Raw genomic sequence first — 27,818 nt, 5'->3', positions numbered from 1 at the left:
CAACTAAGGTGGCTAAATCAATAGCCCCCTCAGAGACTAACACAGCTTCTGTGGTCTTCCTAACAAGACCAACCCCAACTAAGTTACTAAAAGTGAGCCCAGCTACTCCCTTGGATTGGCTATTAGTAGGTTTGCTCCCACCACCACTGCTATTAGTAGGGACACAAGGTGTAGCAGTAGGGGTTGTAGTGGTAGGAGGCTTGGTGCTTTTCTTTGGACAACTGGGATCTGTTGTCCAATGGCCTTTTATTTTACATAAATAGCACCATGGTTTCTTTTCTTTGTTTTGATTTGAAGAGGATTTGGACCCACCACCCCCACCAGAGTGTTTTTGTGGGCCTGATGAAGACTCATTTTTAGATTTGTCCCCACCCTTGTCAGAAGACTTACCATCCTTCTTCTTGTTGCCATCTTTGCCACCCCCTGTATGAACTTTTCTGTTCACCCTTGTTCTGACCCATTTGTCTGCCTTCTTTCCCAATTCTTGGGGAGAGGTCAGATCAGAGTCCACCAGGTACTGGTGCAACAAATCAGACACACAGTTATTAAGTATATGCTCTCTCAGGATTAAGTTATACAGGCTTTCATAATCAGTAACTTTACTGCCATGTAACCACCCCTCCAAGGCCTTCACTGAATGGTCAACAAAGTCTACCCAGTCTTGTGAAGACTCCTTTTTGGTTTCTCTGAACTTCATCTTGTACTGTTCAGTGGTTAAGCCATAACCATCTAGGAGTGCATTCTTAAGAACTGCAAAATTATTGGCATCACTTTCTTTCACAGTGAGGAGCCTATCCCTACCCTTTCCACTAAATGATAGCCATAGGATAGCAGCCCACTGCCTTTGAGGGACATCCTGTACAACACAGGCCCTCTCAAGTGCAGCAAACCACTTGTTAATGTCATCCCCCTCCTTATAAGGGGGGACTATCTTGTGCAGATTCCTGGAATCATGCTCTTTTGCAGGATGACTATGGGGAATACTGCTGCTGCAACCATGGGTTTCTAAACCCAATTTCTGTCTTTCTCTTTCCACCTCTAAGGACTGTCTATCCAAATCCAGCTGTTGCTTCTTGAGCTTCAGTCTGGTTTGTTCCACTCTCAATCTATTGAGCTCCCTTTCTAACACTCTGTCATCAGGGTGGGTGGGTGAGGCATGTCTAGAGACAGAAGTATGCTGAGATAGAACAGAAGGAGACCTGGCCCTAACAGAAGGCACTCTAATAGCTTGACTAACAGAAACAGCACTTCTACTATGATGAGAAGGGATACTCTTACTGTGATGTGAGACCACACTATCAGTATGGTGTGACTCTACATCAGTACCAGCTATGCTAGGTGGCTTGCTAGGGGGCAGGCTTGGAAGTTTCCCTCCCACCTCTTTTGCTAGGGGTGCCCCAGAATCAGAGTGGGAACCATCAGCTAACTTTTCAACAGGGGTGCCAGCTCTGGCCTTATCCTGTTCAACAAGCATATTTACCAACAGTTCTCTAGAAGGATTCTTCCTTACACTTAAACCTCTATCTATGCGGAGACTCCTTGCTTCTTTCCAGCTAAGGTTATCATAAGCAAGTTTGGACAGATCAACAGTTTGGGCTGTGCCAGACATTTTAGACAGTGTTTAAGTGATAGAAAAAGTGAGAGAAAAGTTTTTCAGAACTTTTGGAAAGACAGAAAAAAAAAACTTTTAAAACTTTTTAAGAACTTTTTAGAAAGTTAGAGGTACTTTTCAGCACTTTAGAAAAGAAGTGAGAAAAGAAATGCAAAACTTTTTGGTTAGGTGTACATACACTGAACTTGTTTTGTATATTTTTCTCTTATGAAAAGTACAATGACAAAAGTGGTAAGTAGTTACAAAGCACTTATCCCACCGCTGCACAACCAATGTAGGAGGCTGGACTGGCTTGTAGTGAGTACCAAGGGGTACTTACACCTTGCACCAGGCCCAGTTATTCCTTATTAGTGTATAGGGTGTCTAGCAGCTTAGGCTGATAGATAATGGTAGCTTAGCAGAGCAGCTTAGGCTGAACTAGGAGACGAGTGAAGCTCCTACAGTACCACTAGTGTCATATGCACAATATCATAAGAAAACACAATACACAGATATACTAAAAATAAAGGTACTTTATTTTTATGACAATATGCCAAAAGTATCTCAGTGAGTACCCTCAGTATGAGGATAGCAAATATACACAAGATATATGTACACAATACCAAAAATATGCAGTATAGTATTAGAAAACAGTGCAAACAATGTATAGTTACAATAGGATGCAATGGGGACACATAGGGATAGGGGCAACACAAACCATATACTCCAAAAGTGGAATGCGAACCACGAATGGACCCCAAACCTATGTGACCTTGTAGAGGGTCGCTGGGACTGTAAGAAAACAGTGAGGGTTAGAAAAATAACCCACCCCAAGACCCTGAAAAGTGAGTGCAAAGTGCACTAAAGTTCCCCAAAGAGCACAGAAGTTGTGATAGGGGAATTCTGTAGGAAAGACACAAATCAGCAATGCAACAACAATGGATTTCCAAACGAGGGTACCTGTGGAACAAGGGGACCAAGTCCAAAAGTCACAAGCAAGTCGGAGATGGGCAGATGCCCAGGAAATGCCAGCTGTGGGTGCAAAGAAGCTGCTACTGGACAGTAGAAGCTGAAGATTCTGCAGGAACGACAAGGGCTAGAGACTTCCCCTTTGGAGGATGGATCCCCCACGCCGTGGAGAGTCGTGCAGAAGTGTTTTCCTGAAGAAAGACCGCAAACAAGCCTTGCTAGCTGCAAGTCATGCAGTTAGGGTTTTTGGATGCTGCTGTGGCCCAGGAGGGACTAGGATGTCGCCAATTGCGTCTGGGGACAGAGGGGGCGTCGAGAAAGACAACGAGCCCTCTCAGAAGCAGGTAGCACTCACAGAAGTGCCGGAACAGGCACTATGAAGAGGAGTGAAATGGTGCTCACCCGAAGTTACACAAAGGAGTCCCACGTCGCCGGAGGACAACTCAGGAGGTCATGCAATGCAGGTTAGAGTGCCGTGGACCCAGGCTTGGCTGTGCACAAAGGATTTCCGCCAGAAGTGCACAGAGGCCGGAGTAGCTGCAAAAGTCGCGGTTCCCAGCAATGCAGTCTGGCGTGGGGAGGCAAGGACTTACCTCCACCAAACTTGGACTGAAGAGTCACTGGACTGTGGGAGTCACTTGGACAGAGTTGCTGGATTCAAGGGACCTCGCTCGTCGTGCTGAGAGGAGACCCAGTGTACCGGTGATGCAGTTCTTTGGTGCGTGCGGTTGCAGGGGGAAGATTCCGTCGACCCACGGGAGATTTCTTTGGAGCTTCTAGTGCAGAGAGGAGGCAGACTACCCCCACAGCATGCACCACCAGGAAAACAGTCGAGAAGGCGGCAGGATCAGCGTTACAGAGTTCCAGTAGTCGTCTTCGCTACTTTGTTGCAGTTTTGCAGGCTTCCAGCGCGGTCAGCAGTCGATTCCTTGGCAGAAGGTGAAGAGAGAGATGCAGAGGAACTCTGATGAGCTCTTGCATTTGTTATCTAAGGAAATCCCCAAAGCAGAGACCCTAAATAGCCAGAAAAGAGGGTTTAGCTACTTAGGAGAGAAGATAGGCTAGCAACACCTGAAGGAGCCTATCAGAAGGAGTCTCTGATGTCACCAGCTGGCACTGGCCACTCAGAGCAGTCCAGTGTGCCAGCAGCACCTCTGTTTCCAAGATGGCAGAGGTCTGGAGCACACTGGAGGAGCTCTGGGCACCTCCCAGGGGAGGTGCAGGTCAGGGGAGTGGTCACTCCCCTTTCCTTTGTCCAGTTTCGCGCCAGAGCAGGGCTGAGGGGTCCCTGAACCGGTGTAGACTGGCTTATGCAGAAATGGGCACCATGTGTGCCCATGAAAGCATTTCCAGAGGCTGGGGGAGGCTACTCCTCCCCTGCCTTCACACCATTTTCCAAAGGGAGAGGGTGTAACACCCTCTCTCTGAGGAAGTCCTTTGTTCTGCTTTCCTGGGCCAAGCCTGGCTGGACCCCAGGAGGGCAGAAACCTGTCTGAGGGGTTGGCAGCAGCAGCAGCTGTAGTGAAACCCCTGAAAAGGCAGTTTGGCAGTACCCGGGTCTGTGCTACAGACCCGTGGGATCATGGGATTGTACCAACAATGCCAGGATGGCATAGAGGGGGCAATTCCATAATCTTAGACATGTTACATGGCCATATTCGGAGTTACCATTGTGAAGCTACACATAGGTAGTGACCTATATGTAGTGCACGCATGTAATGGTGTCCCCGCACTCACAGAGTCCGGGGAATTGGCCCTGAACAATGTGGGGGCACCTTGGCTAGTGCCAGGGTGCCCACACACTAAGTAACTTAGCACCCAACCTTTACCAGGTAAAGGTTAGACATATAGGTGACTTATAAGTTACTTAAGTGCAGTGTAAAATGGCTGTGAAATAACGTGGACGTTATTTCACTCAGGTTGCAGTGGCAGGCCTGTGTAAGAATTGTCAGAGCTCCCTATGGGTGGCAAAAGAAATGCTGCAGCCCATAGGGATCTCCTGGAACCCCAATACCCTGGGTACCTCAGTACCATATACTAGGGAATTATAAGGGTGTTCCAGTATGCCAATGTAAATTGGTAAAATTGGTCACTAGCCTGTTAGTGACAATTTGAAAGAAATGAGAGAGCATAACCACTGAGGTTCTGATTAGCAGAGCCTCAGTGAGACAGTTAGTCATAACACAGGTAACACATACAGGGCACACTTATGAGCACTGGGGCCCTGGCTGGCAGGGTCCCAGTGACACATACAACTAAAACAACATACATACAGTGAAATATGGGGGTAACATGCCAGGCAAGATGGTACTTTCCTACAATGAGAATTAGGGATGATGGATGAGAAGCAGGGATGGGATGCAGGGACTAGAAGTAGGGATGATGGAAGAGAAGTAGGGATGATGAATGAGAAGTAGGGATGATGTATGATGGATGAGAAGTAGGGATGATGGATGAGAAGCAGGGATGCTAAATAGGGCTGAAGGGTGAGAAATAGAGATGAGAAGTAGGGATGAGGAGTGAAGAATGAGGATGACCTAAAATGGATGCTGCACAGGCAGACCATTCAAGCACTGAATCGCCATTGTCTAGTCCATATGTAACTACCAGGTAAAATGAACAATTATTTTATAAACTAGTACAGGGGAGAGGCCAACTAAATAATCATAGGTTGGTTTTTGTTAGCAATATGTTGTACCTCTCCTTCTCACACGTACCCTCCACACCCATATATTTCAGCTATTTGGTCATTGATACTGGATTGTTTGATGATTACGCAATAAGTTGATGGAGAGAAGGTTGTCCACAATGCCCACAATGTACTTATTTTGTTGTTATTCCTCAGTTTCTCATATTTCATGGTTTTCTGTCATAATATCTGTTTTACAAGCTACGTGAGGAGACTTCAGGTCAACAGTGCCGCCAAATGCCACGCATCTTAGGTCAGACTAATGCAAATCATAAATCATTCTCACTTTGGTGCAGTTTACTAAGTTGTCACGCACTTCTGAGCTCAGCAGTTGTTCACTATGTGTTATACTCAAACTGACAGACCTGACAAACTGATGTTAGTGCCTGAAACGCAACAAGGTTGCCAGGGGTTTAGGAGAGTTCAATTATTGGTATTAAGGCTGACAGTCCCTCCCTGTTCTCTTAAGGACCTGCTAGTAGCACGTGGGAACAAGACACAGGTGCCAAACTTTGAATATTCTGCCACAAAAGCCTGTATCTATATTTCATGAACTTCTGTCCCTGTTGCTCATTGACCAATGCCTCTGGATCTGAATGGGGACATAAAAAAGGTGACTATTTTCATCTTTCGTCATAATTATCTCTTCTTTCTCTAGCTATTAACACTTATGCCTGAAAGGGGAGCCCTTGTTTGCTAAAAGCATAGTTTAGTGAGGAAAAAGCTTCTGAGAAATGAAGTGCTCAGCAAGTTTCCATTTCAAAAACTCTGCAAGGCCTAATCAGCTTTTCATCTTCCCGAGGTTGGTAAATTGAGTACTGATATTCGGTTAACAGTTATACCTGCTGGCAAAGCGGTTTTAAACAGCAGATGCTTATTATGAAGCAGTTTATAACAAAATGTTTATTAAAACTGGTGTTGCCCCAGCGTGGGTGGCGACTTCCCTCTGACATTCTAGGCACCATTTCTAGTTCTGGATGTTTCACACTAAAATAATGGCTAGCAGGTGTGTTAGTTTGATTAGGGCATTGGAAGCTACGAACTAAGCCACAGAGAGGGGTAGGTCGGCACCTGCCAGGGGATAACTTTGGTCCTCTGAGGTATTCCCATATTAGGTGTGAATAGTTAATCTATTCATTCTACTTCCGATAAATTCTAGTACTTTTATTTTTACTCTTCACAGCATAAAAGCATAGGTGCAACCTTTTCAGTATGTAAATGTGTGACATTTCTCTGTTTGCAGTGTGTGACAGTAACATGCTTTGTGTTGAAGTCCAGGTACCTCAGATTAAACAACAAAGCAAGAATGGAACTTTCTACATTGGACCACTTTTATTTTTCAACGGCTTTCGATCAAGTTTTAGACAGTCACATAAGAGGCATGTAAATGTCACACATAAAGTACACTGCAAATATAGTAATGTCACACCTTCCTGTACTGATACCTTGGCAGCTGTGGGCCAAGGAGTAATGTGAGCGCGATCCAACCGCTCGACCCCTCAGCGCCTCGAGACCCTCACGGGTGAAGTAGCCGCGCTGTATAAATCCTGATTGAATGTAATATCATTTCCTGTGATGTAATCATGCTGATTACTATTTCGACACCTAAAAATCCTGACACCTGTGGTCACAGAATGTTGACAAGTTCTGGGTTTATCCAGTTGTCAGATCATTCTCATCAGGTGGGTTAGTTCAAAAGAAGCACATCGACACTACAACTCCCACGCTGCAAGTTGGTTGGCATAGGGATGCTTTCGACCGAAAACGCTATCTTTTAAGAACAAGTGAAGCCTTCCAGAGAGCCTGTTCCACAGAGTAGATTTTCTTCTGTAAATCGGCAAGTGAACCCCCGGCGTGCGGTTCTTCGTGTTATTTTTCAATTCGATAAACCAGTATCAATTCACAGCTTAAACCCATACTTACAAAACATGCCATAGCACATTCGCTTAATTGTTCGAAGCGCTGGAAAACCCCTTTACAAAAAAAGTGATTCAGTTCGACGCAAGAGGGCACTGTCTTTTTTTAGCATCATGCTTCCTGTATCGTAGAGAAACGCGCAGTGAGAATGAAACCGAAAATAAAAGCTGAACAGTTTCTTTTCTGTACGTCGATGCAGAGAGACAACAGGCGGTTGGTAAATACGTCTTATTTCTTCTTTATTTTAGAGATTTAAAAATCAGACCAATCAAGTATTCGTTGGATTTTATTGTGATGTAGCGGTTGTCCTTGGTGACCCTGGTACAAACATATGTTGGTGACTTGAGCGACACCCACCTGCGCTACCAGCTGTTCGTGGACGAGACCGCGTGGTAAAAGTGGGGGTTGTGTGAAGAATCGTGTCGGACGTTTTCTCTTCTCTGCGTGCCCCCCATTGCTCGGTGTACCCGAGGCACAGTAAAGGATTTTGCTTAGGTCCACGCGGTGTATTTTAGTGGAGAAGTCCTTATTTGACCCGAGTTTCCTGGTGACACAATGTGTCCTATACCAGAGGGCTGAGTATCTAGCTCCTTAACTCTCCAAATGCAAGGGGAGTTTGGGATCCTGCATCCCGTTCAATGCTGGAATTTGTGTAGACACGACAGTAAATACAGCAAGCTTCGCAGTCGAAAGTGTCGGCAACTAAAGAGCCGCATCATAGAGAGTGAGTGTCCTCATGTCTTAATACCTTCTGCAATGTGCGGTAGTTTATCAGGGTCGGACTGGGAGAGAAAAAATAGACCCAGGCACCAAAATAAAGGTCTGCCCTCATTAGCGGGGCAAATTGCTAAAAATGTGTTAATGTCAGGGAGATCAACAGTAAAATGCGGCCCACCTGTCCATAAAGCGGGCCCACAGACTGATCGTCAGACCAGCCCCTCTGACGCTGCCAGATTGCCCTGTAGGCCAGGCTGACCCAGTATGTCATACAACACATTTCTGAATATTTTGTTGAGCACATACTCCTGTTATTAAACTGACACTCAAAGTACCAGACACAGTGTGCTGAGGACTTTGTTAAAATGCCAGTATAAATAAATGTAAAGTTTTCTGCTTTGCTGCTGACCCTAGACGTTAGACTTTTGAGGTGCGTTATGAGACAGGGGCACATTGAAACATGAACAATCCTCACTTTATCAGTACCGTTTTATATGAGTCCATTATGAGAGTTGAAAGAAAGTTTAGTATTTTTTTTTTACTATCAGTTTTCTTAGTTTCTAATCTTTATTAATAGAATCAAATTTATATTGAAGAACAGTACATCAAGGTTAAAAGAACAACGCTTAATTCATGTTCAATATCATGTAGTTTCCCTAGTCTAACCTAAAGAATGGTTCCATAAGAGTGAGGTAATCAATCAATTAGAAGAGTCCACAAAGAATTCCTAAAGTCAGAGATGTGAAAGCATTGAGAAACTCAGAGTTTCAGAGCAAAATACGTTTCAGGCAAAGGATCTCAATGAATCTAAATGTCAAATTCAAAGCAGCTCAAAGTGAGTTTGCGAAGTTTCTCCGAGAACCTCTGGAAGAATGCAGTGTCCAGAATGGGGAGAAGGATCAACGCTGAATGAGCCCAAGCTTCAGTGCTTCTAATGCCCCAATGCTTCCCCTCACTAATCTAGGAACGCTCCTTTATAATCATACAGTTTTGAAACGTGTATCTTCTTTCATTGTCTCCACCACTGGCTCGTCTAATCAGACTTTGATGTCTTCATGAGAACAAGACAGCTTCTGTCAACTGAACTGTCTAACAAGGCAGCTACGAAACTTTTTATTTATTTTGCTCTAAGGTTGCTACTAAACTATCTATTGGATGCTCTTTCCTACCATTAAAAGTCACAGGAGAGAAAAAGTTCATGGTTATTGTAATGCATATTTTACAAATCACATTTCCTTTGTCATAGGCTCTTTCTAGTCAGCTTATTCATAAAGAAACTAATTTTGTGATTTGATATCAAACACTTTATACATTCTACGACCTGATGAACGTGTGAAGGTTAAAAAGAATATTGTTTAAAGCATGGTTCATTGTTAAAAGTTTCTAAGCAAGTTTTAACAGCTATTCATGTTATAGTTATGACCTGGGTCACTAATGACAAATCAAATAAAACATGTGCTTCATGGTGCGTTCCTCAACTAAAGCCTACAAATATTTTTGCCTTTTGCAGCTGCTAGGATAGCACAGAAAATAAAATAAATGCATTTTTTCAGTCCTACATGTTATTTTGACACATTTAATTTTACACCAAATAATTTGTTATTTAAAAAGAAATGTTCTTCCAGTAGCCTGCATGCCAGGGCGAGCACCAAATAAAGTGAAGCCACTTGTGAGGTACAAAACTAGAGAAAATGACCCTAATGACTTGAAGCCAGTCACTAACTATGTACCTCACCTCACCCCAGCCAAATGCCAGTTGGACATGGAGAGCCCAGGTCAGAGCAGAGCAGAGCACAAGGATACTCACAAACATTTTCCGAGGGGCCACAAAGCGGGTCTGTGGTGTGCCCAAGAGCCTCATGGATGCCAGCATGGTGGGTGTGGGCTTTATGAGAGGAGGGGTTAAGGTGGGCATATCATATACGTGGTGTACCCTGTGAGTCATGGAGTTATTTTGAGGGTTTCATTCCATACTGCCCTCTAAAGTAAGCTCATATAAGAGTCATAGATTTGATAATACTGTATTATGCAGTATCTGAATCACTATCCCTCTATCACACTTTGGGGTAAGCATGCTATCGCTACATTTAGAGATTTAAGTGTAAAAAGGAAGCAACGATTATTGAATTGGAAACAAATAGAAATGCACAACGTGAAACCAGAAAACCTGGGATCAGTTCTGGCTTCCCCACTTGACCAAATTGTGTGATCATAGACAAGTGCCTAATTTCACTTTCCCTCCTTTTTAGGTCGAGCATAGCAGCATGCATGCGCTGCTCTTCCAACACGTTGGTATCTATGTGAGCTTTTAACCACTCCCACCTTTTGCTCATCACTTTCACTTGTATGTGGGCTTGATTTTCAAAAATCCTTTGTTATCATTTTTAAATGCTTTACGTTTGTCCCTCCTTGGGGTGGTTTTGTTACCGCCTTGAGGACCGACCCTGTTATAAGGATAATTGCACGTTTGTCGATATATTTGACTACAAACAAACTTCTTTGTCCTTTTGTGTGTCTCCTTCACGCTCACGGCAGCAGTTGCGCTTTGAATCGGCTCCCTTGTGTAAACTGTTTTACTTTTCATTTTTTATGTATGTGGCAAGAAAAGTCCAATTAGGAATTTACAACCCAAATAGCTCTAACTCAAGCAAATGCGAGAGCCATTGCATTGCAAATGCTCGTTGTTTATTATGACATATAAGAACACCTTGAAATACATGAGTTCAGGATATATGCAGTACAAAACTGCCTTTTCTGTTTGATTTAATAAATCTTAATGTTGTCCATGTATAATAACAATCCAGAATACCCATTAGGCTCTGTGTGACGACTTGCCTCATAGTTCACTGTTGGCCTTGTTGTCAGGGTGAGAGGAGGCATGAATGTTTCTACGTACATTTTTTAAAACTAAAAGTTTAAAAAAATATTTCTGAAGACATTGATATAATCTGTTGTACTAAGGTGAAACACAGTATGTTTACAAAATACAGGTTTTTGAATTTTGAAGAGACTTGATCATATTTTTACATGTTTGTTGCAAAATATTTTTAAAAAATCAATGTGTTCCTAATGTTAATACCTTATTTGCTTCTTCTCTTTTACTTCAGAATGCTTTTTATTTTACTTCAGGATGTTTAGTTCATCTCTGAAAGTTACCGCTTGCTCAAGTAAACAGCATCCCAGTGCAGTCACATTAAAATACTTATATTTTGAATCATTTAAAAGAAAAAAAAAACAAATATAAAAATTACAGTTCTAAAATTAGTGCAAAATACAACTTCTAAAAATATCAAGACCCACTATGCATCTAAATGTCAAAACTGACACATCATAATAGGTGCTCTGAAATAAAAAACAGAAGTTAAAACACAATCCTTAATGTCTAGATCTTACTTTGATGGCACTCACTAAAAAGTTTAAAACAGCGTGGATGACCCTTTGGTTACCCAGCTGAAGCAGAAATGCAAATGCAACTGCATGAGACTCAGTTCCTATTGTACGTAAGAGGACATAGAAACTGACACCTGAGGGGCATAGAAAGTACAAAACATCACAAAGTGCTGCTGGCAACTGACAGTTGCATCAAGGGAGAGCAGAAAACCAGGTACATTTAATAGGAAAAGCCACTAAGAAATGTATTGTCCTTAATCAGAACCGTGTCAATCAAAAGGTATATTTCTCATCAATGATAAGTTGCAAATAAAGTGCCGGGTGCATTAAAAAGTCACGGGGACGATTACCAGGTGAGTCCTCTGTCCGAGCAAGACAGACACTGGTGCTACCCATCTTAATAAGGTCTTTAATCTGTCTGGAAGATATACGGGCTAAACTATCTGGGTTACCATAAAAAAACAGAGACCCCCAGCCTTTCACAGGTTGTCTAAATGTATTTTAACCAGGGAATATCTTGGCCCTTATCGAGGGCCATGCAGTCCTTTATTATAGTCTAGCAGAGATGGGTCTCAGGGTTCGTCCAGATCCTATGCTCTAGCATCAGACTGCAGCGCAATGTCTCCCAACATAGTGAGCCCAACCTCTTCATGGCAAAAGGCAGCGGTAGTGGACTGCAGAACCGCCAACAACCTTCTCAAAAACTTATTTTCAGTAACCTGGAGGTTTCTGCTATCCACTTAGACCCAAATTTCTGCTGATTATGTAGCTACCAATGTGCAAAGCATCTAAGAGGCGTTAGAGAGTGTTAGCTGTTCGAGCAATAAGAACAGCATCATCCGCATAGAGCAGAACAGGGATTTCTCTTGATCCATATTTAGGATATCCATTCTCTGCCTAATCAGATGATCCCCCCAAAAGTTTATATAAACGAAAAATAAAAAAGGAGCCAAAACACAGCCCTGCCTAACCCCCATTACTGAGGGGAACTCATCAGTAAGATCCCCACCCACATTATAGTTTGCTGTTGTCTGGTCATGAAGCCTACTAAGAAGAGAGACAACAGCATTATCAATTCCCAAATTTAACATGATAGTCCATAGCTTGGCACGGTCAACCATCTCGAAGGCACTTGTGTGGTCCATAAATGCTAGATGGATGTGCTTTTCTTGGACTTAGTATACCTTTGGATAATCAGACAGGTTAAGAGACTGTTCCACTGTCCCCAGACCAGAGCGGAAGACAAACTGTAAGTCATAAAGCCCCTGCGTTTCCACCGCCCAAGTTTTCAGTGTGTACCGCACCACTCTACCCCAGTAGCTTTATTGTGCTATCTAAAAGAAAAATAGGATGATAGCACTGAGGGGAGCTTTTATTACTGTTTTTTAAATATAGGCACGATATTTGCCTCTCGCCAGGATTTAATATAGGGGCCTAATAATGTACGTTTAAAAACTCTTACTAATCGGGGACCCCAGCATTCTGGAAAGGATTTGAAAATGTCCACAGGAACTCTGTTGGGTTCCAGGGGCCTTGCCTGAGAGGCTATTCTCAAATGCTGAAGGGACATCTGAGGCTGTAATTGTATGACATAATGCCTGACCACTGACTTGGTCACAAGGCATCACCTTATCAGAAGACAAAGAGGGAAGTTGCTCCTTGCGGCCAAAAATGCTAGAAAAGTTAGCCATCCAATCTTTACTACTAATAGCACAACCCATCTTCAGAAGGGCTACTGCAATGGGATTATGAGTTCACAACCTTCCAAAAGCTTTGAGAGTCTTTCTGCTCACTTGCTAGTCTTAACTCCTCCCACGCCTTTTCTCTTAACTCTTCCTTCCACTTATGAATGGCCTCTGTATAATATTTCCTTGCCTGGGCTATTTCCGCCTGAACCCAAGGGCTCTTTTTTAAGGCCAGTATCAGGAGCTTATGAGCTCACAATAGGACCTGTGCAGTCTTTCTGATGGGGGTGGCATGTGAAGGTCAGGAAGACTGCATGCGATCCCCGGGCAGTACCTTGAGTATCACTGTCCTAGAACATCACAGTTCAGATCTCAGGGCACATACCACATCACAGAGCGCTGCATGCCAGCCCAGGTCCAAGCTTTAGCCCAGGGCCTAACACATTCCAAAATCCATAGAAACCAACTTCACAAAATTACTGATAGGGAAAAGGTCACTAAACAATTTAAAACAATATTTGAAACTAATTGTAGGTGGTACAGAAGTGCAGTGGCTTAATGTGCTTGTGAAATGTATGCAATTTGATCTGTTTTAAGATTGGCCAATTACATTAATTTTATTGCTAACCCTCTGCCCCAGCTCCCTCTGCACACTCGCCGGCCAACAGCTCATACACATGGTGCCCCTTCTGCTCACACGCTGCCTTATTTTGCGCTTCTCTGAATACCCACTATCTGCTGTGCCTCTTCTGTCCACACGCTGACTTCAGTTCTTTGCCCCACTCCATACCTTCTCTCATTGAACAGCTCTACATAGACAACCGCACAAGTCAGCGCAGCAGAGACTCCCAAGCAATCCTTGCTGCATTTCCCCAGTAGAGCCACATTTCTTCTGACCTTAAGTTAATTAGGGCCAGATGTAGCAAAGGTTTTTACCCATTCTGTGTTTCTGTGTCTATGGGAAAAAGTGTTCGTACATATGGCCCTTAGTGCCTTAAAGTTCCATTTGCACCTCCAGCGAACTACAGGTAAGCGGGTTGGACTGAGACCCACTTTGACTCCATTCCCTGTTCCGCTGTCACGGAAGTAGGCCTGCACTCTCCAGGAGCAGGGCCCGGCCCATCGCAGCAAGGGAATATCTGGACTTTGGCCCACCCTGGCAGTCCTTACTAAAGTCAACAGGTGCAGCAAGACGGCTGGGATGGTACGAGGTGCAGCAAAAGGCTGACGAGAGAACACTCCCCAATCTGTGCGAAAATAAAGAATGCAAAGCTTTGAAGTTTATTCAGAAGTTGTGAGCTGTATTTAGAAGTTTCTTCGCACCTTAACGTCTAATAACGGGAGTGTCACATCTCATCTTGAAACCATCAGTGGTGGTAAATCAAAGGTTTACGTCTGCAGTCCTTTCTCTAGTATGCGCCTCAAACGCCCCTAGACGAAGTGGCGGCATTGTGGAACAGTTTTATTTTCACTAGTGCACGTTTGACCCCTGTCACGTCAGGCAGCTTGAGAAACGCATCTATCACTGGTAAGAGTGCACAAATGTTTGTGTGTTAGAGCTTACGTGACAAAGTGCATGTGGGAAGCTGGTGTGAGATTGTAATCAAATATGAATCAAAGATCCTTAGTGTGGTATAAAAGGGTTTCTAGGGGAGCTGAGTCGAGTATATTCAAGGTTCAGGGTATACAGGAGGGTGTGAGAGGTGAGGCAGTGTGAGGGTCTTTAATAGTAGGATGGCGTGGGAGAATGTAAAAGGTTTCACTTTGTAATTTTTGGTCTTTAGTCTTGTAGGCGGTCGAAGGTTGAGCAGTGAAGTGGTGAAAGGACACATCACATTTCATGTGCAGATGCTAGAAGACCATATTAAACTTTGTTCTGCGCATTTCTTGTCATGTTGCACATTCTTAATACCGATGTGTAAGAGATGTTGCATTGTAATCGTGGAAGGTGAAAGTTGTTCATACAGTCCGTGGACGAATTCTCCGTCACTCATGTCACATACTTCACTACCGATGCCCCTGTTAGGTATCAGTAGGGCACCCTGAGTTTCAGGTTTGGTTGAAATGTTTGTTAGCAGGGTTTAACAACACGATGCAAGCAAGGTCTTGTAAGCCCATGCAGATAGTCCACATTTCTGTAATGCGATTTAGTATTACGTTTTTGTCATTTATTCCTCCAAATTCTTTCATAAAAATGATCTCCCAATGCACAGACAGTTTAAAAATTAGGTTGGATTCATAAAAAATGCTTAAGCCTAATCAGTCAGTCTTCAGACAGCAGCCACATACAAAGCAATGTTTATAAAAATTCACCACTTGGTAACCGCTGATTGCACATTGCACTGCATTACCTAAAGTAATTTTTGGGAGACCTTGGGCCAGATGAATCACAGGGTTTTACCCATTCTGTGTCTATTGGAAAATGTGTTCGTACATATTGCCCCTTGTCTTTCTACCTGCACAATAGGAAGTTGCCTCAGTGTGAATCCCAGGGCTAATATTCACCAAACTCTAAAGCAAGGGAACGTGAACTTTACTTCTCATCACAGTGGGAGCCCCCTGTGGTGGGATATAGAGCTACATGCAACCTGCAGTCCTTCTGTAGTCATGCTGTAGAGGACCAGCAGCTGAGCCAGTCGGATGGTGAACAAGAAAACGTCCCTGCTAGCGCCTGCGTGCCCGAGCTGAACTTTGGTGCCCTTGCAGCACTTGCGTGAAATTAGTGTGCAGCCGGTGCGCCACCACGAGATTCACAAGTGGTGACCACTGCAAAGCTAGAGTCCATCTGCTGAAATATTGCTGGGACCCAAACCACAGTACCTCACCCACACGAGTTGGCACCAGTGCCAAAAACCAGCCATTGAGTCAGCCCTATCCAGGCCACAGGCCCCTCTCCCTTGTAGGTCAAAAATATCATGTGGAAAAACTGCCCAGAGAAATATCACTAATGTAATGTCCAGATATTACCCAGGCTGTTTCGTGCATCCAGTTTCAAGTATCCCATACAGAATAGGGAATAACGTGCAGTTTTTCTTTCACCCGCTCAGTATACCACTTTCCACAGTTTACCCCATGCAAAATCCTTCTGGTTACTCCCAGGGAAATTTGCATGGGAAAAATCCTGGGTCCTTGTGCGATTTGTGCTTTGCTTATAACGTGAAATGGTGCACAAACAAAGATTGAGCTTCACTTTATCATCACTGTAAGCTCAGAAGGATCTCGAGGTGTAAGAAGTAAAGTAATGAAACTACCAATAGTGAGGCTGGGACAGTGGACGGTCCTGAAAACTGTTCCCACACCTCCCAGTTTAGTCGGGGAACATAAATTCAAACGAGTGCTCAATGCAAATCAAAATAGTGTGTGGGCATGAACGACATAATTAGAAGTACCAGAGCCATGGAAATGGTCTTAGGAAGCAAAGGAACTTATTTTACCTGTCACAAAAATACAGTTAAACTGACTTTCTATTAATTTGTGCTTACTTGGACTTCTGCCTCTCCCCCAACACTTTACACAGAACAAGTTGAAGAAAAAAAAAAATCACAGAGAAACACAACTAAAGTTTTTTTGAAAAATAAAGTGTCACTTGAGGGGTGGGGAGGTTATATTGCCTTAACATTATATTCTCTCCATGTAAGAACACTTGCACCTTACTTAACATAAGGATATATGACAAACAAAGCTCTTCTCCCCTGACTAGGCCAGAGAGAACTGGTCCCCTAATGTTTTTTTGGGGGGCGGGGGGTATGTTGGAGATGGCGTAGTGCAGGAGCTCAGCAACTCCCTTATAACGAAACAATCTGAGGAACACATCTTCGGTGTAAACATGCAATTGTTGCAAAACTAATTTACCATACATTTATAAACACACATTTCAGAACTACGATTGCACTTGTATGTAGTGGTAGCTGGGCCCTGGAAACATGTTAATAACACAATTTCTTTCAAGAAGAACAACACAATGTATTTTTCTCTCCTTGGCAACGCAAATGTTTATAATGCAAAAGCTTTCAGTGCTAATAACATTACGTCTGTTTAAAATTCAGGAAACTATGTTACAACACAGATACTTTTGCAAATGGAGTTAAGTTATTCGCGTACCTCCCTTGTCGGTAAACAGTAAATACCTGACCCCAGAAGTCAAGGTTTGTGTTTTTTTTTAAGTGTATCGCTCTCACGGCTCTGTCTGGCACTGGATACAAACTATTCCCCCTTTGCAGGAGACAGGCCAGGTAAAGATAGTTCAGTGGGAATTCTGATAGGAATTAGACCTCCAAAAGCTGCTCTCAGTCTGTGAATCTCAGAGCAGTGACAAGAAAGACAGCCTCTGGAAGGAACCCAGCGTCGTACTGTAGCTGAAGTCCATCACTTGATCTTTTATATGGCTCCTCCTTTTGAGATGCTATTGTAAAATACCTGGTTTGCCAGCACGGGTGTAGCAAGGTCCCCAGCACATGGAAGTATCAGAACTGAGAGTGGAACTTCACTGGCTTATAGGAAGTGAGAAGCTAATTGTTGCCACCCTGTCCTTTTTCACAGACTGTACACTTTGTCTATTAGGGGAACATCAATCATTTCAGTGTATCTCTTGGCACGTGCTGCAGTTGTGGGAGCATTCTTCTTGCCCCTTGAAGGGAGAGAGGAAGCCTGGAGCTGAACTGCATTTCCTTAAGTGGGCCTGGCAAAGGAACACTCAACACCCTAGTCACGGAGTCCTGCCAAAACTCAGCAAGATAGAAAACATAGGGCTCTTCAACACCAAGACCCATGCGCAGAAGCACTCTGTGGGGAGCACTTCTTGTGGAAACATGACCTGTTTGGGCGATAGAGGTTAGTGTGTAATTTGGCCCTTAGCTTGGCCCCCACCCAGGGCAACCTCGCAAACACAGACATTTCTTAAAACTAAGGCCCATATTTATACTTTTTTAGCGCCGCATTTGCAAACTTAAAAAATACAATTGTATTTTGTAAGTTTGCGCCGCTTTTGCGTCAAAAAATGACAGAAATGCGACGATAAAAAAGTATAAATATGGGCCTAAATGCCCAACAGAGCCCAGTGTGGTTGAAAACAGGTATTTTGTTTTGGTGAGATATGTTGATGTCTCCAAGTTGCATTTTGGGGCTTTTCATGTCACAGGCACTTGATCCATCCACACAAATGGGGCCCCATTTGTATTGCAAGATGTGTGAGAATGCTAATTGATAGAAAGTTTGTGAGTCCTCACAGATTCCAGAAGTTTCTATCAGAGAAGTGTAAGGAAAATGCTTGATTTAAGCCAAAGTTTAAGGTTTGCAGAGCACTGTAGGTAAGAAAACTGAGTGGCATCTATGAAAGCTACAGTACCCTTTACTGCTCTTGGTGTACAGTTTTCAAAAATGTCAGGTGTTGTTATTTTTTTTCTCTGAGCCCATCCACCACTTAAGTACAGACTCATACCTTTCAGTTCTGGCACTAATAGTAGTAATAGGTTCAAAGAGTAAACACTAATGACAATATCAGAACACTGAACCTATGACTTACTGGTGTTTAGAAGTAAAGCCAGTTAAGACACCAACAACATTACTGCCCATTTCCACTGCTAGCCACAAGCCCAACAACACTCATATCAACAAACTGGCACCATTCTAGGGCCCATCACATTCAAATGCCCACAAGACTGAATAATGACTAAACTTCCATTCATCCAGTCATCAGCCGACTTACATACAATCACAAGTCCAGCACACTATTACACATATACCACCAACCAACTGCTATACATATCACCAACCACTAGTCACACATTTCACCTGAATGAGATCCCTATGAACACAAGCTTTGGCTAAGCATTGAGTACCTGTTTGTGCCTCTGTCTCATTCGTAGACCTGACTAATACTGCACAAGTTCCAGTTGCACCTTTAGTAAAACCTCCCTGAGGCAGCCTGCTTAGGATCAGGGAGACTTGTCTTTCATGGCCCTTCAGAACAGTCACAACACTAAATCCAACTCTTTCCAGTGTGTGGAAGCAATTTTAAGGGGTCTGAAGATGCACTCTTGGTTATTCCTCGCACATTACAAGCATATCTTCTTTTGAACACCGATATAAATATGCTGGGGCACATTAGACTACGTTCCCTAAAGGGCACTTCTGGAAAGTCTAGATGCCTCAGGGTTTGGTGAGCAGTGTACTTTGTGAAAACATGGCAGATTTATCATCTACGGATATATGCAGTTTGTTGACTTTACTGCACTTGTAGTACAGCAGACAGAACATCTACCATGTTGCCACAGAGGATGACTGTGGCAAGCAAGCACTAGTATGACTTATGTGACAAGGAATGTTGTTGTGTGTCATGCCTACCGTGACCATCTGCTTTTTACCTACATGAAATCCCTATGAAAATGAACCAAAGCTAAGCTAAACATACTGGGACAGACCCTCCTAAGTTCCCCGAAGAGCACTTCCAGAAATACAAAGGGCCTTAATTCTTGGAGGACAGGGTACTCCGTCAAAACATGGTGCATGTCTCATCCCCCCTTATGTGCAGTGCATTAACTATAATGCACTTGAGTAAATCATTAAGACTATACAGTTGGTTTATGCACAATTCCAATGTTTAGCACAAGGCTCAGACATTTTTCAAACTCTGCAAGAGAAGTGAGAGTGCATTGGTGTGCCCTACAGTGAGGTGCCAGAGTGTCTCCATGCTCCCCCAGAAACTGTTCAGCACCCAAATTTGTTTAGTGCACAAGTTCCTCAAGGAAGTCATCATCCAGAAAAATGTAGAAATAGTCAATAAGCACAACCTTTGCAGTACTGACTTTACACCCTACGTCTACAGTGAATGGGGTAATTTATGGCTGAACTCAATTGAGGGGCTGCCAAGAGAGCACCCAATCTGTGCGTGGTCAGTACCTTCATGGACTGCTGATTGGGCTACCTTCTCACTGTCTCTTAGCCACACAGATTGTGCTAGCAAAGACACCGCATAACTGTCATAGACCTGTTCCTCTGAATCACTGGACGAAAAGTCATCTTTGCATTGCACTCCACCAATTGGAAAATTACTTCCAGCTATTGCTCCTTAATCCTCTCCCTCAGGTGATGTCTCAGTATCAGGACCTGCCTTAGAGCTCTCCTCTGTTATTTGAGTTAGGTCCTGGGCAACAGTTATCCACTTTGACACCATCTTTGTTAACTACCTAAAACGTTCCTCATCAAATAGGAAGGAATGAATGACAGAGGAGGAGGTGGAGTGGTGGTGGTGTTGGGGGTGTGGTGGTGGTGTGTGTGTGTGTTTGTGTGTGTGTGTATCTCTTTACAGGATGAGATTCAAATAACCTCTCCAGAAAATCGAAAAGAAAAACTATTACTTCACCTTAGAATGCATGCAATGAAGGCAACAGCATATAATAATAGCAACCATAATAGCCTCTGGCACTGAAGGGAACTACGTTACGTGAGAATGTTCACCCTGTAAAAGTGCATAATGACGTCACTCACAGTGAAAGCAGGTAGTGACTGAGGTGACCTTAACCCTTGCACCTCAGTGTGTGCTTTGGTTGGCGAAACCAAAATGTGAATTGTACAATAACAGATAAATGGCCGAAGTGGGCTGACCCGTTACCCCATGCCCTATGAGGTGGTGAGTTGAAGCACAATGTGAAGGTGAAGTGGGCTGACCCATTGCCTTAGTGGCAGCTGGTGTGAAATGTAGTAGTGGTGAGGTGTAAACATGTGTCCTGCGTAATATATACATCTGTTTATTGTTTTTTTTTTTTTTTTTTTTTAGTTCAGTATACATCAAAGTAACATAACATTTTAATCAAGAATAATGATCAAACGTTTGGTTGGTTGCCTTTTTTGCCCCCAATAGCATTGTTTCAGTGGATACATTCTCATTGTTTCTTACCCTATATCCTCTCGATACCTGTGCCACCTAACATGAATCTTTTAAATGCTGTAGGCACCCTTGATGTGGCTCTGAAGACCCATGCATTTTAAACCCTCAGAATTGTCATTCAGTCTGAAGAAATGCACAGACTCCATGTCCACAATTAGTGCTTTAATATTATGTCACGAAACTGTCATGAACACTGTATGTTTATTAGGATATGTGTTGCACATTTTGCAACTAACTAAAGAAAGAAAGAATTCCGTAACACTGTGATAATGCAAAGTAGAGGAGGCAGATAGCTAAAACATTAAGAGTTTCAGAATATTCAGCTTGTTACAAAGAAACCTATGTAAACACGATCCAAAGTGCAAGCGAGTGCGCCACTATGAACTCCTCGTCGCCCCTGCTAATACATAAATCACACACCCTACTCCATCATTGGCGGTGGGCGAGCCAACAAATTAACAGGGATAACACAGCCAAGGGTCTGCCCTGGCTGTGAGAGCCCGTGCACAAGCCGAGGCCTGAAAATATTTGACATGTAAATTATAAAAGAAACATCACATTAGAGTATGAGAAGTTGTCTTCAAAATTCAAGAAAATATATTTCTTTAATAGACTGAATTGTTTCACCTTAGTGCACCAGAATATTTGAAAAATATTTGTTCAATGAGGGAGATTTTAAACATAAACTGAGAAACATTCCTGCCTCCACCCTGATAACAATGCTGTTAGTAAACTAAGAGGTAAGTCAATTGTCTTGTGTACCCTATATGTGGCATAAACTCATATTACATATGGGGTAACATTATAGGCTGTTACAAACACAAGATAGGTTTTGGTACAGCACACATCCTGTACTATTGTATTTGAAGACACTTCCATAGGACAATGAACAAAAAGGATGCTGAGTAAAATAAATAATTTTACTAGGATCACACAGTTTGGTGAAACAGGGAAACTACGATATATCCCGCATAGATTGGTATCTTTGCCATCAAAGGTTAGTATTTTGTACTTAATTAAATGAAATTTGGGAGACAGGCAGAATCTATATGTCATTTTGGTAGTTTTACATAGCAGTTTTAAATAGCAGCACTCAACGACAGGTACATACTAGCGGCCTGTTGTTTTGGGTTCCAGGTTCCCAGGGGCTCTTGAGCTGAGCCTGAGTCAGGCAATTGGCTCGAGCTTTAAGTGGCTATACTCTAGAGTGAGCAGAGACTGTACCGTGAGAAAGGTAATGTGATGTCTTAACAGCTCTGTGATTTGATAATAATTATACTCTGGCGTCATAATAATGAAAACACACAACAGTAATGTGATTGGTGCACAGACTGCTCTGATATAATTGTTACACATTTTAAAAATGTTGAAATCTACAAAAGACTTACTAACTGTTAATTGCTCTGACCTACATTCCAGCCCATCATTTTTATGTTTAGCCTTTGACAATAGTAATTGCCAGCAGCTGTCCATAATTAAAGCATCCATCAATGACTTTGACGTTTTTCGTAAGTGTTACAACAGCACAGCTGCCATGTCATAACAGTACTCATAAAATAATGTCATATTAGTGATACCTACCCAGCTGTGATTTCTTAGTAGTATTGTTATATGCTCATATTGCTAATTTAATTATCATGTCATAATCATGATAAAAACACAGATGTGAGATCACAATGTGTTTTTTTTTTTTTTGTTATATCATAACAATCTTGCTACAATGCCATAATTACGGCACTAATACTATTATGATGTCTTGAGAGCAAACACTACACCAGTCGCTAGGAACTATTCCAACTTGCACACGCCACACAACATTGAAGGGAGAAATGCTGAATAAGCCTTTTGAGTAGGACCTTGACATGCGCGTTAACACCAGTTACACACAGATTTCTGCATCTTATGCATAAACTTAATTAACTATCTATGTTTAGAAGCTACAGGTGATATACACACCTGTGCAGTCGGTACACTAACCCAGACATACATATACATACCTTTAGTCCACCCATGTCTGTGACATAAGTGCTAGTAAAACTTATCAGCTGGAAACACTCCATCCCTGTTAATTTTTTGACACTCTTCTGCTCTGCTTCAGATGGGCACATTTGTCTGTTCATCAAACCATGATGTGTTTGTAGAGTGTGGCAGCCCAAATCAAGGGGCAGACTCTTCACTCCTGGTGGATGCTGCCTTCTGATAGACCCTGGGGCGATCATTGAAGAACATGTCACCACCCGAATAGGCCCCATTCTTTCACAACCAAGCAAGGCACAGGGCAGGCACAACATTTCTAATGGATTTTGAATGTGTGAAGGGGCTGGAAAGAAAAGCACCCTTTACTATACTCAATGCATGGATGGAACCCTACTAACGCCCCTCCCTTGTCCTGCTGCTTGTGACATGCCCATTTTGCATTACCAGAAGCACAAACCTTGGAAATGAAAACTAACATAGCTGTCATTTTGTCTGTTTCCATTTCTGCCAATCACAAATGCGTAGAACAGCTCAGCTTCTTTGCCCTGGCAGTGGTGGGGCTGTGCCCTAATGCCCCTTATTACCAGCTACAACTGCATTACCTGATGCAGAAGCATAATGTGAATGTTGCAATAACAGATCAACAGCTGAAGTGGGCTGGCCCCTGGGGAGGCGGTGATGTGATTCCCCCCCCCAAAAAAAAAAATCACTGTTTGTGCCTGTGAAGGGGGGCATTGGAAAAAAACGAGGAACAAGTGAGTCCAGTGGAAAATACCACCATGTTGTTTTTTCCATGGGACAGTCAATCACTCCATGCAAGGGGGTCTGATAGCACCTCACCCTCTTCAGTGAATGGGAAAACTTTAAAAAATTAGTTGTGAGCTCCTACCCCTGGTGACCCATGCATGGGAGTAGGTGACCACCCCTCAAAAAATCTACTTGGTGCCTATAGGGATTTCCGAGTTGAAATCCTTTTAGGAAAGACATTGTTAGAAAGGGGTAACTTACCCACCTTCTGCTTTTCTGAGCAGTTTAGGTAAGGCAGTGGCATTAGCATGCCATATGGCATGCTGACATCACTTACCAGGGCGGGAGTGGTCGGAGCTGACACAGAAGCGATGCTCCCTGGGAAACGTTTTTTTTCTCCTAACAAGGGCTGCCTCTGATGTAAGTCTGGGAAGTCTGGTGTGCCCCAGCCCCATGAAGAGACTTTCCCATCATGCAGACTAATGAAGTAGTGTCCATGACTGGGACACCTTTTCAACCGCATTAAAGCGGTTAAGTGCTTACGATGAAGGGACGAGCTCTGTTTGATTCTAGTATTGTCAGCAGAATTCTAAGGGTGAATGATAATACTCGGAGATGAGTTCTGGTTATGTCTGGTCTTATAAGACAAGTGTTCAGGTTCAATTTAGTACTGTGACATTAAGGGCTCTGATAAACTGTATAGGGAATCAGTCTGTTTAACCTTGGAAGGCGGGGGCCATAAAATGGGTCTAAGATGTGAGTGAGCTCCCACACGGCACAAAAAGAAAGACCAACAAAGTTAAACAGGTGTTGATGAAAGCAAGTTATGTTCATAGTAGCAGCAATGGCCTAAGCTTAAGGGAGTCTCTAGAGAAAATGTGTAAGGTGTTATTGTAGTAGCCAATGCAAATAAAAGCCCAGTTAAAGAAATACGTCTCTGTTCAGTTAAGAAATAGTAATTTTACTAATAAAGTAAACATAAATTAAGAAAATTTGGTTTAGGGATTAAATGTAATAGAAAACAGTTTCATAGAAAACAATAAGAACATCACCTTCACAGTATTTCTATGCAATGCTGTAGGCCATGACCTAAGAGCACTCCTCTGTTAGCTCTTGAGGACATGCATTCAGCCTGAATTTGGTGGTCCAGTCCTGTCAGACATTTTTTTTTCAGACTTTAAAGTTTTTGTGGAGGCAATATAGCTAGTGATGGCTCCAGGTGGTCATTTACTTTAAACTAGTGGCCCTGGAGCAGCCTCAGACATGTAGCCAAAAGAGGACTGAGCAGGACAACATGATTTTTGGGTGCTTAGTCTCACTGTGAGTTTATTATATACTTGTGGTGCCTATGCCACCATTGTTGGAGATCTCCCAGGGGTGTTGTAAGCTGGCAGGGCAAGTTACACGGATGTACCAAAAAATGCTTCACAGTGGCAGATTTAATTTATGTCAAGTTCTGCTTGGGCCACAGTTTTGCCATGCTTTTCAGAAAAGGGCTACTGTATATTTTATTTCACATTTTGTTATACCTCAAGTCTCCCCGCATCACAGCACTGCAGAAGGAACAACTAGGAAGGATATAGATTTAGAACTTGAGTGATGATCTGCATCTTATTACAATATAAAGAGGAAATACAACATTAATCTGATCTGTGCTAAATTCGTCATCAGAGGAGGTGTAGAAACCCTAGACGAAGTAGGGTATCTAGTAAGAGTGAGGAGAGGGGCAGAGTGGCGTGGAAAGAGATGGGAAAATAAAGCGAGGTTTTCTGAAGTTATATAGAAGAAGGAAAAAGTGGGAATCGGGAGGGAAGCTACAGCTCAACATAGTTTAAACAGGTAGGTAGGTGCATAATGTTTTACGTAATTCCAAGAGGCCTCGAATACATCAGAGGTTTTCAAGTAAAAGGTTTCAGAATGGTGGGGCTGTGATTGAGTAGGGTTGGGTGACTATTAGGTGTGATCTGTCTGAACGTCTTGATTTGTAATCTCAGCTTGTGAGGCCTTTTTATCCATTAGAAATATTTTGAGCAGCTGACAAGTAGGCTGCTTTTTAAGGCAAGTTTGCACCTAATTCTGAAGTGGGCAACCTTGAATTTGATTCTAGCTTCTGCTGGGTGGCAGTGTACCTAATCTCAGTGGGGGGGTGATGTGATCAAATTTCTTAGCTTGTTGCATTAGTTTGATGTCACAGGCCATCATAGCCTTAAGGAGAAAGAGATATGGTGGTCTTCTGCCAAAATCAAGTTGCCACTATCAAATCTTGCATTGTCAAGACTTTGGACACCCCTTTAGTAAAAATATGGGTAGAAGCAGTTGTTTTAATTTTTCACGGGTTTAGGAGATGCTTTCACAAATTTTAATTGCATGATTGATGTGTGAGGATAGGGAAAGATGGGAATTTAACAGAATGTTTAGGAGACACAACCTCGGAGGCTAGAGGAGAGGTCAACCAAAAAAAAATCCTATAGCTAGCATTGGTTAAAATTAGATTTGTTTCAATGAGAGATGATGAATTTGATCTAAATTCGAAGCTTGCAAAATTGTTTGCCATGCAATTGCGAAGCTGAGAAAGGCAGTTAATCTGAATGCAAACATCTGTGAAAGGATGACATTTCCAGATAAACGTTTTGTCCTCATCATTTTGATGGATTGCAATACCACTGCCTTCCAAAAGGTCTCTCACTGGTTGCATGTATAAATATTTGGTCCAAAGCAAAGTTTCCTATCCTCATAATTGTTTGTAGTTAGTTGTGGATAACTGATGCAGATGTGTATTTTTCCATTTTAAGAACATATAATTTTCCAGAGTGTGTATTATTTTCTGATAGTAAAAGGTGTCAAAGGCTGCTGATAAACCATTGCTCCACCTTTATCAAGAATGCAGTGGCTGTCACCAAAAATGTTCAACATGATTGATTTAGTACTTCAGCCTTTCTAAAAGACAGGTTGACAGGGTGTTGGATGATTTTTTTGGTCTATAACTTAAAGTCGATTGGAAGCACATTTTAGTACGGTACAAAGGATTGTTGGATGGTCTGCAGCTCGAGACTAGGGATGAATTTTAATAATGTTTTTAAAGGTTTGGGGTTATGACAAATTTTAGCATATCAGGGAAGGTGCCTTCTGATAGAAATTAATTATTTATTTTGCACCAGACTTTGTGGAAGTTATGTGTGTTGGAGGTGTAAAAATTATTTTTATTTATTGCTGGTGTAATTAGTACATCACAGTAAAAGACAGGTTTTGGGTCTTTGATAGTATTGCATAATTGGCATTTTAGAAATTGGGTCTCTAGTTGGCAGAGATATACACCCTTGTCCAAGTAGGGACCACAATCCTAGTCAGGGTAAGTCACAACACAACCTAAATTATCATGTGCTCACCCTCTGGTAGGTTGGCACAGAGCAGGCAGGCTTAACTTTGCAGGCAATGTCTAAAGTATTTGTGCAGTAATTCATACAGTAACACAGTGAACACACCACAAATATACATGACACAGGTTAAGAAAAATCGATATTTATCTGAATAAAATAAGGTACAAATGAAGAACATCCAATGTACACAGGCAAAGTTATGGATTTTTAAAGATTAAATCCCACTAAACTTCAAAGAGTGGTTAGGAGGTACACAAGTTCCCCTTTCAGCCCAGTCCTGTCTGCCAAGATCCTTGTGGGGGATTATCGGTCCTTTGTGTGAGGGCAGGCCACTGGCCTTTGAAGTGTAAGAGAGGGCCCCTCCACCCTTCCTTCGCAGGGTGGCCCATTCAGTATGCAAATGAATGAAGATGTGACTGTGTGTCCTCTGTTTATGGTTGTCTGGGTTGAATGCACAAGGGGAGCGGTCCACCAGCACATACCAGACGTGGATTGGAGACACGGCTGTGAGGTACAGACGCAGTAAGTGCAGAGAAATGCTCACTGATGGATTAAATCCAGATCTATTGCTGGGGGTGAATGTTTAATTTGGTCTACATTCCCTCCATCAACTGCTCTTTTTGCACTTTCTAAAAGTGGCATTTCTAAAATAGCAATATTAAATCCAACTTCACCAGTAAGTAGGATTTTATATTACCATTTTGGCAATACCAAACATGACAAGGCTACTCTTTCCAGATCAGAATCTACCACTTAAAAGTATATGAGGGCAGTACTAATGCTAGTCTATGAGAGGGTCAGGCCTTATAGTAGTGGAAAATAAATTTATGAGTTTTTCACTACCAGGACATGTACAACACATAGGTACATGGCC

The 27,818-nt window shown here is 42.6% G+C and overlaps 1 protein-coding gene across 3 annotated transcripts in view; it reads left to right on the top strand.

Moving 5' to 3' along the window:
• The first annotated feature begins 7,266 nt into the window (after window positions 1–7,266).
• ERAP1 (endoplasmic reticulum aminopeptidase 1) overlaps window positions 7,267–27,818 on the top strand; it is a 540,616-nt gene continuing 520,064 nt past the window's right edge. Inside the window, exon 1 of one of the 3 annotated variants that reach the window (XM_069225890.1) lies at window positions 7,267–7,379. The gene's annotated coding sequence lies outside the window, so the exon portion shown is untranslated. Of the gene's footprint in view, window positions 7,384–14,467; window positions 14,487–27,818 lie in introns of those variants that run through there. The other 2 variants (XM_069225880.1, XM_069225900.1) reach the window with 2 other exon arrangements.

This window comes from Pleurodeles waltl, chromosome 1_1, assembly GCF_031143425.1.
Source record: "Pleurodeles waltl isolate 20211129_DDA chromosome 1_1, aPleWal1.hap1.20221129, whole genome shotgun sequence".
Classification (NCBI taxonomy): Eukaryota; Metazoa; Chordata; class Amphibia; order Caudata; family Salamandridae; genus Pleurodeles; species Pleurodeles waltl.
This window is presented reverse-complemented; position numbering and strand designations above follow the sequence as displayed.